This window comes from Eurosta solidaginis, chromosome X (assembly GCF_040869045.1).
Source record: "Eurosta solidaginis isolate ZX-2024a chromosome X, ASM4086904v1, whole genome shotgun sequence".
Taxonomy (NCBI): Eukaryota; Metazoa; Arthropoda; class Insecta; order Diptera; family Tephritidae; genus Eurosta; species Eurosta solidaginis.
The window spans coordinates 108451579-108461576 of record NC_090324.1 but is presented as its reverse complement, the minus strand read 5'-3'; the positions used below and the strand labels follow the sequence as shown (position 1 = coordinate 108461576).

Genomic DNA, 9998 nt, shown 5'->3' with positions numbered 1-9998 from the left:
AAAGAAAAGAGAAAAGAAAAGAAGAGAAAAGAAAAGAAAAGAAAAGGAAAGGAAAGAAAAGAAGTCATTTGCTGGTATTTCCGAGATGAATTTTGGAGTCTTCCGTTTCGTTTGCAGGTCTTTTGGGGAGTCTTCCAAAGTCATGTGCGTATTCTTCCGGGATGATTTTGGGAACCCCGAAACTTTCATGATCTCCCGAAAATACCCCGGAATGCAAAATCTCTAAAAATGTCGGCAGTGGAGTTAGGCACCTTTGACATGTATATAAGCATGTAAATATTTGCCGTAGAATAACTCCGCTCTCCGCGCGTTTTAGGATAGCTTATCGATAAAAGACATAAGAGAATTAAATAATAATTTCATGAACCCAACAGGTTTTTTGTAGCTTTAGTACAAGGCAGTATAAAACATGTTTCGGATTAAATGAACTTAATTAGTTTATTCTATGTAATAAAAAGAGCTAAGTGCATTTAAATTAAATTTTTTATTTCTCGCAGAATTTTCCTACAAGCAACCCGTATTGAAAGTTTCTGAACTTCAAATGAAAGTTTCTGAACTTCAATTTTAAATTCTGAACTTCAATTGTAATTTTCTGAACTACAAATGGAAATTCCGAACTTCAATTGTAATTTTCTGAACTTCAAATTGAAAATTCTGAACTTTAGTTGCAATTTTCTGAACTTCAATTGAAGATTCTGAACTTCAATTGATAATTGTGAACTTCAATTGCAATTTTGTGAACTTAAATTGAAATATCTGAACTTCAGTTGTAATTTTCTGAACATCAATTGCAACTTTCTGAAGTACACTTGAAAAAGGTGGAGTCTTGTTTCGTCGTCAAAATCGTTTGCCGTCTTTTTTTGTCGACAAAATTTGTTACTGTCTTTTTTCATATGCACGCGCGATTTGTACATATATACAATCTGTTTTATACCAAACTGTGATATAACATTTTAAGTATTTGAAATTTTTTTTTCAGCAATGGTTTCTGGATAGTATGGAAATGCAAATGCAAACTGTATATACATTTAATGAACAATTCAAACCGTGGATTATAAAAAAGTCCATATTTGCATTTATTTGCTTAGAGCAAATCAACTAAATTAATAAATTTGTACATGAAGTCTGTTGCACATCAAATTGTGATATAACGGTATTTTAAAAACTTGAAGTGTTTCCCCCAGTGCTTGCTGGATAGTATGCAAATTAAATGCACACTCTACATACATTTAATAAATATTTCAAACGGTGGAATACAAAACAAACTAACAGTTGCATTTCTTTACTTAAAGGAAATCAACTACTGTTATTCCAAATAAAATATACATGTCGAATATACGCTTTTAAACAAACTATAAGGCATATGCATATAAGGAATTCAGGTGGCATACAAAACGGTTTAGTAGGTACCAAGCTACCCTTATTATAACATTTAAAAACTATATCACTCATTTACTTCAATAGTGTCACAACTCAAAAAAAAAAACGATTTTCGAGTTAATAACGTAAAATCGTACTTGTTTAGACAGGATGCCTAACTTTTCCGCATCTGATTGCGACCCACCCACTGCCAACTCTGCAGCGGTTAGTGGACGCCAAGCCATTGGTTTGCTTTTGATTAATTAGACTTAAACGCTTTGTATAAAACTTTTTATTTCCACTTTTGGTAAAGACCAATGTATTGCAATAATTTTCGACTTACAGCAAAGCTTTTGTTGTTGTTGCTATTATATCAAAGTTTATCAAATGAAGCGTATTACGACAAAGTCAAGCGAACTTTTTAATTGGCCAATGGCATATATTCGTGATGCATGTACATACATATGTGCACAAGCATTTGCGTAAGGGTGGGTTAATGTCGCAATACAGAATATATAGGTTGACATGCCTTCCATAAACCAAATTGTTGGCGAGATGACAACATACCATCCTTTGAAACTTGATCTATTGAATATTTTCCGAAATATTTTATTTCACGTTTTGGCCAAGTGGTATAGCACTGGACTCACGAAACAGACAAAAAGTTCCCTTACCGCTTCGACCCGTGACAGTGTTTCAATGAATAACACTGTTTTTGTATGAATAGCACTTCAATATTGAATCTATCAATCGTCAAGCCATTGAATTAATCCATTGTTCGTAAAACACTCCTGAGCACAGGCACCACTGCCGGTTCATCCGTGTATATACCCACAATATCATCTGATCCTGCAACGGCAATTTTGAAACAATTTGGATGCCATACAATGCAACGTATATAAGAGCGTAACCAATCTCGCGTCTCTGACCACTCGACCACATTATTAATGCTCACTTCACGCGTATGCGGAAAGACTTTTGTTTTCAATCTTTTTGCAAATTGCAACATATCAAACGTATATTGTGCAATTGTACATATGACCGGGCTAACGGTGGCGGTTTGTTTATCACGCGCTTCATTTAGTGCCTCCGTAAAGCCACGTAAGTAGCTGTGAACCTGAAATGAAATAAAAGAATAAAAAATTAGGAAAACTTACAAAAGAATAAAAAAGGGAACGATACATCAAACCCATCCATTGTCCTAAATCTCCATCACCAGTCACCTGAAAAATAGAAGGAAACGAATTAAAAATCTGAAATATCCTAAGAAATATTTATTTCAGTAAAATTATTGAAAAATATTTTACCACTTACCTTTTTGTCCAGCAATGCGTAAAATTCCACATGAATTGAAGCAAAAACGGTAAAATAAATCTTCCGATTCATTTTTGTTTTTGCTTCATTCTCTATACTGGAATGTTCAACCAACGTATGTATATATGTATGATACATACAAGAAAACGAGAAACGACAGAGTTGCCATGTTACCCAACTCGACCACCCAATGGTGCGTTTCTTGTTTGCGTCTGTCTAAGACTAGAGAAGACAACACAAGGCTAAATCACAAGAGCCCCCCCCCCCCCCCCCCCCAACCGAACTAATCAGGCCGAAATCATATGAAGGATAATATAAATCCATTTATTATTTTTTTTTTTTCAACAAATATTAAATTAAATTACTTCACAGCCGTAACTGAGTGGCACAGAAACCCACTTCAGTGGCGAAGACGGCGATGCACGGAGAGCGCTGCGGACGACGCATACCGCTTGGGGCAACTCCAACACCGATACGGGGAGAAGCCCAGATGGCGATTTAAATGGGCAACGAGAACCGCAAAGCAACTTAGTGACCGCCGGCACACGCGGCACCTAAACGGCCTTTGAAACGGCGGAACCTGGGGTGTCCGACGAACCAACAGCTGACCCTCACACCCACGATAGAAGCGCGCGTACCAAGCTGTGGCCCTCCCACGTGCCCACACAACAATGGGCTTCCACTGGGCCCGCAGTGCTTCCGGATCCATGGCCAGCAGCACCCGTTTTATCTCCGGCGCCAAAGCCTCATCCGGCACATGACATTCGTAGGAACCCTTCCGTCGCTCCATATAGCGGATATCCGCAATCAGTCGAATGGGCTGCGCATCCCCACACTCCAAATTGATCATAATTTGTTGCATTTTGAAACTAAAAAAGGAAAGAGAAAACCAATTAAAAAAAAAAAAAAATTAAAATTATTAAAAATCCGTTAGGAATTTGTTATACTTACATTTTACCAGCTTGAAAATCCTTTTCCAAATAACAATGTGGTGAGGGTAATTTATCCACCACAATCCGACAATTAATGCATCCTGGAAAATTCCTGTTACGGGAAATCAACTGGATGGCAACCCGCAACATACCAACGGCAGCCTCATTAGTGCTGTCATATTAAGAAAGAAAAAAAAGCGGATCCCGATAACTACACCAAAGCAGTACCGAAAACCGCAAAACATCAGAATCGGTACTGACGTGTTTCTGCCGAATATAGGCATCTACTGCACGTACCATTCAGTCATACAAAACAAAGGAACTCAAAGGAAGGGGAGGACAAAACAAGGAAAGCAACCTTTCCTTGCAAAAAATTCACATTTTTTTCAAAGAAATTTTTTTTGTTGTTTTTTGGGCACTGTTTTCTGGCTGGGGGGCAGGAATTGTCGTTTCTCAACAACAAACATCACAAACAGTCATTATAAGGGCTCGGTACAAAAACAATCCGAGTCCCGAAATTAAAGAATCCCGACCAGACAAAATCCCGACATGGGAAAAGTGAACTGTTTCTACCGGCCTAGTGTGCTACTGCCCCAGTGACCTAGTTTCTTTTCAAGGGCAAGCAAGTACCTGTATGTATATATATATACTCGCACACCACAAATTCACCATACCAGCTGTCAGCGAACCAATAAATACACGACAGGGCTGCATGCAATCTAATAATGATACGTGCAGATAGAACGCGTCGTGAAGAACGCATCGCCAATCTGCATTTAAGCACCGGCAGTTGGTACATTTTCCAATTTAATTACGATGTTCGCTATTCGTCATGAGCTGTCGCACAAAATTAAATCATATCGTCGTTAGCCTCTACGGTTCGTTTTAAACTCGGTTTATTCATATATTTTCACGTAGGTTTGTTAATAAAACACCACGCGTATCACGAAAACAAGTAATTTTGCGCGGGTGGCGTGGAATCACGTCCGCTCCAACCTCCCACACACCGCTGGTTTTTTTTGTTGAAACACATAAGCTGCTCGAAATCACAACACTAAATACTTTGCAAAAAACGCTCTCGTCACTCCACGTCATTTGACTAGTCATCTTACGGTGATGGGTTATCTTCGTAGTCACATTTGCATGGGCGTGGGTAGGGTTTGTGAGCAGGTGTTTTGTAGGGTAATAATATAATACACAACTGACGAAATGCATGCGCTGCAGCGAAAACGCGCATCACCCAACCAACCACTCGCCCTGGTACATCCATAAAAATGCCACAGTCGCCCTGAGAGCGACACGACACGTTATACGCTGGAACGGAGACCTCGGCCTCTTCGTCCAGCCCAGAAAAACCTCAAAACCCTCGAGTCTGGAACGGAGACCTCTGCCTCTTCGTCCAACCAACAAAAAAAAACCGCAAATCTGGAATGGAGACCTCAGCCTCTCCATCCGGACCAAAAAAAAAAAAAAACCAAAGAATAACAAACAATGGTGCCACTCTGGAACGGAGACCTCGGCCTCTTCGTCCAGCCTTACTGGCCATCGACAATTCACATCTTACATTCTGAATTTCTATATTTAAGAATTATGTACAATTCAATGGCAAGAAATATTCACTTCACTGTTCATAACCGCTAATTCTTTCATCTTAGCTCAGGTGGCATGCTAAGCAAGTCGAAAGGGATTCCCGGCCATGTTGCGTCGCAGACGAACTCTTCATTTAGATTAAGTTTAGTGTGTAAGTCTTATAATAATTTTTCTCGTTTCAGCGGAGGTCATTGGCGAAAAACGATGTTGCGTATCGCAAGGGGGGCCGGCATGTTTAGGCAGGATGCCTAACTTTTCCGCATCTGATTGCGACCCCCCCAATGCAACTCTGCAAATCGATACTCGATACTCGAATTAATTTATAACCACCCACACCATCACCCTCATGCATGTGCATGCATGTACATGCGCGTGTATGTGTGCTTTTTGTCAGCACTCATGCATATGCATGTCGGGGTTGATGTGTGGGTGCCTTTCCCCTCCAAAACGGAGGATTTTGCGGGTCAACGGTTGTAGCTTGCTATACAACCGACCTCTTTGATTTCAACAGCCAACCAGCACGCATCTGCCGCCAACGATCTCTGCCGTTTTATACTCAGGTAATATTGTACCCTAGCTATTTATCTTTACTGAATAAAGATCATCCTTTATAACGAGAAATTCTCGCTTATTTGTTTATTTCATTATTCTACACGCCACATTCCCACTGAGATCGACCCCGGTGCGCCCACCTCTCTCCAGGATTAGACGCACACCGGCCAAAAAATTCTTTGCGATCCGTGCAAAATTGAGCACGTCAGATCAAATCAAAACCGGCCTTTACATACACAACATATGGCAGTTGAAATCTTTGGATGGCTCTCCTGAACAATTGTGTTTTTTGAGTTATGGCACTATTGAAGTAAATGAGTGATATGTTGAATGAACACTTTGACGCAAAAGATTATAAAGATAATATGATGCAGTATCATTACTTTCTTGGCATGTTCCTCAAAAATGAATTAACTAAATTGATATAAAATACTTTTCTTAACTTATGCTTAAGTCTACTTTAGAAAAATTAACTTCTGTTAAAAAATATTGCCAGAATTATTCACGCTTAAGGACATATTTTTTCTTTTCGTTGGATGCCCATGTTCGAAGTTGGTTCACGGTACGTATACAGGTTGGGTTATCAATTAAACATTTCTTTAAATCTGTAGTGTTCGGCAGTCGGTTTTTTTGATAGTCTCGCCAAATGCATCGAAGGCCGCTTTTCTTTCTTCGGCTGTCCACCTGAGTTTCCTTTTTATATCCTCATTTTCATCGTTTTTCTTCACAGGCTTTCGCTTGACAAAGCGCGTTGTAATGGTACTAGTTATTCTTTTGTTTCACTGGACACCCTATGTACAAAATTTGAGCCGTGTGTGTTGAACAGAATCTGATTTAAAGCATTTTTGGCGTTTTTCGATATCGAAAAAATGGGCGAAGTTATTGTCCGATTTTGCTCATTTTAAATAAGAAACCAGTTGGTGTAAAAACGAATATACATTCCAAATTTCGTTAAGATATCTAAATTTTTACTCAAGTTATCGTGCCTACATACAGACAGACGGCCGGACATGGCTCAAACGATTTCTTTTTCGATGCTTATAATTTTGATATATGGAAGCCTATATCTATCTCGTTTCCTTTAGGGAGTTAAAAAGTTATAATACCCGTATGCGAAGCATAGCTGGCTATAAAAATAGTAAAACTAAGAAAAGAATGAGAAGGCGAGATCGGCAAATTGAGAAATATGATTTTTTTTTCTGTTTTTGATAATTTCGCAGTGATATTAGACCTTGTTGACTATATGCAAAATCTGTAAACAACCTTTAGGAAGAATTTCTTGACTGGAGACTCGTTTTTGTGGACTTTTTCTAGGTGACGGCTTATGACCGTTTGCATTTTTTTGCAAAAAAAACAAAAATTAAGTTTAGCTTTTCATGTGCTTGCTTGGGCGCATAAGTCCTTGTCATCAATATTTCCCGTGAACACTGGAATGTTTATTTGATCTGAACTTTCTAAGTCAGTTTCAATAGAAAATTCTCCTGAATGGTTCCAAGATATGTCGTTCCCATTTTTGTTAGGATCTTCAAGTGATAGAGATTGGGGGCATACTTCAAAAGACGAAGAGAGGCCACCATTTTTAAAATCTTTGCCCTCCAAGCTTGCATCCAATTCCGGATCATCCAAGCTGTTTATTATCTCAGCCGCTGTTTTTGGACCTTCAGTCCTAATGTAGTGTTATCTAGCTCAGTAATGTTTTTCTCAAGTTCGTCTTCAAGCGGTCGTGGTGGAACATCATTAAATGCGTTACTCTCGAGATCTAGTAAAGTTAGAAGTATTAATATATTTATTAACATGGAATTACAGTAGCCCTTATTTTTTTAATTTTCTTCAGTATCTAATCTACAATACAATACGATTTAATCACTTACTTAAAACTTCGTCTAATATAAGACCACTGCCGAGATCCTCTTCCTGCATGATTTTTACTCGTAGATTAAATAAATTTTGTAGTTATCAAGCCGTGCATTCAATTAATGTTTTCAGTTACTTATAATTTATTGATGTTTTTAAAACTCCAACTCGAAGGCCCAGTACTTTAAATAAAAAAAAAAAACAAAAACAGATAAAATTATATATATTTTTTAGAGCTCTCGCGGAAGTTAGGATTACCATACCAAATCAAAAAAAAGAAAAAAATCAGTTTATCTCTGCACAACTAATTTACAACAAATTCGTACAATACACTTCACGTAAAATAATTTTGGATTTTTTCTGCTTAAACTAATGGTAGTGACAACTTCCGCGTGTAGTTAGCATTACCATACCAAATATAATAAAAAAAGAAAAAAAGTCAGTTTAACTCTGAACAACTAATTTACATCAAATTCGTACAACACATTTCAGGTAAAATAATTTTGGATTTTTTCTGTTTTTACTACACCTTTTTCAGTTTATATTCAGAAAGTTTCAATTCATATTCAGAAAATTACAATTCATATTCAGCCCAATTCTAAACGAAAATTCCGTGCGAGTTTTTTCCCTTCTCCCATTCCTCGTATTCTAAATAAAAATTCCTTGTGAGTTTTTTCACTTCTCCCTTTCCTCCTATTCTGAACAATGTTCGAAAAAGCGGAAACCAATTATGGGAGAAAAGTAGGTATTATGAATGTGAGGGAGAGGGAGATTTCTCTGCCATTTCATAGGAGTTTTTTCACTTGTTAAATTAAAGGGAATGCATCAAAAAAGTTAAAGGAAATTGGTTCTTTTAAGAAAGAGCACTTATTTGTACAAATTTGTGCTAAAATATGTATATACATTCTACCAAAATATTCTCACTGTTAATACAACAACAACTACAACCACAATACTCTTTATTTTAAGTCGAAAAGTATATCATAAGCAACGGTAGAGCTCTTGGTATACATATTTGATGCAGCCATCCAGAAATTGCGCAAGGATTTTTTAATAAGGCTTAAATAGATTTTGGCATATGACGAAGGACGAATTCAACTCGACTTGGCCGCCAGAAAATTGCTTTGCAGAATGAATGCAGGCAACTCCGGCAGATTCCTGTTATGCGGCCGTCTTCTTCTTATGTTCCGTTGTTGATGTTGCTGTGGCACCAATTCATTACTCATTTCAGTGAATACCACATGAAATGCAATAAATACTGTGCATTGTTTATATTTTATTTCTTAATTTCCAACAAATTTGCAACAATAATTAAACTTCAATTTTTTAAACAAAAGAAGAAATGTGCAACGAAATTTCAATTGACAAAACAGCTGACTTCGAAAATTCGAAATTCCTATTCCCCAATTATTGTTCTCCCTAGGAGAACAGAATTGGAGGAATTTTTCCGCGGGAATAAAAAAATCCGAGAGAACAAAATTCCGCGAGAATATTTAGAATTGGTCTGATTCAGAATTTTCATTTCGTATTCAGAAAATCACATTTCATATATAGAATTTCCATTTCATATTCAGAAAGTAACATGGAAATTGATAATATGAATTGTAATTATCTGAATATTAAATGGAAATCCTAAATATGAATTGTAACTTTCTAAATATCAATTGTAACTTTCTAAATATGAATTGTAACTTCCTGAATATCAGTTGAAACTTTCTGAATATGAATTGAAATTTTCTGAATATTAAATGGAAATTCTGAATATGAATTGTAACCTTCTGAATATGAAGGGGAATTCTGAATAAGAATTGTAACTTATTGAATATGAAATGGAAATTATGAATATGAATTGTAATATTCTGGATATGAATTGTAACTTTCTGAAAATGAAATGGAAATTCTGGATATGAAATGTGATTTTCTGAATATGAAACTGAAATTCTGAATATGAATTGTAACTATCTGAATATTAAATGGAAATTCTGAATATGAATTGAAATTTTCTGAATATTAAGTGGAAATTCGGAATATGAATTGTAACTTTCTGAATATGAAGGGGAATTCTGAATATGAATTGTAACTTTCTGAAGATGAAATGGAAATTCTGAATATGAAATGTGATTTTCTGAATACTTAATGGAAATTCTGAATATGAAATGTGATTTTCCGAATATGAAATGGAATTATGAATATGAATTGTATCTATCTGAATATTAAATGAAATTCTGTTACGAAGTATACAAAATCTGCTATGAAGTACTATTTCTTGTATGTCTTATGTTCGGACACCATGAAGATGATTTAAGTCTTTCCTGGTTTATAATTAACTACTTGTTTGTTTTCGAAATGGTACCATCGCAATATACCAGTAAAGGCTTGTTTCTTTTCAGTTGCTCT

General features: G+C 36.5%; 1 long non-coding RNA gene across 1 annotated transcript; it reads right to left on the bottom strand.

The window, feature by feature from the left end:
* Nucleotides 1-818: 818 nt before the first annotated feature.
* On the bottom strand, nt 819-2763 carry LOC137234227 (uncharacterized). Its single transcript, XR_010947736.1, has 3 exons — nt 2674-2763; nt 2034-2582; nt 819-1944 (listed from the first exon to the last, which is right to left on the bottom strand). It is a non-coding gene; the product is annotated as an uncharacterized lncRNA (long non-coding RNA).
* Nucleotides 2764-9998: the final 7235 nt, after the last annotated feature.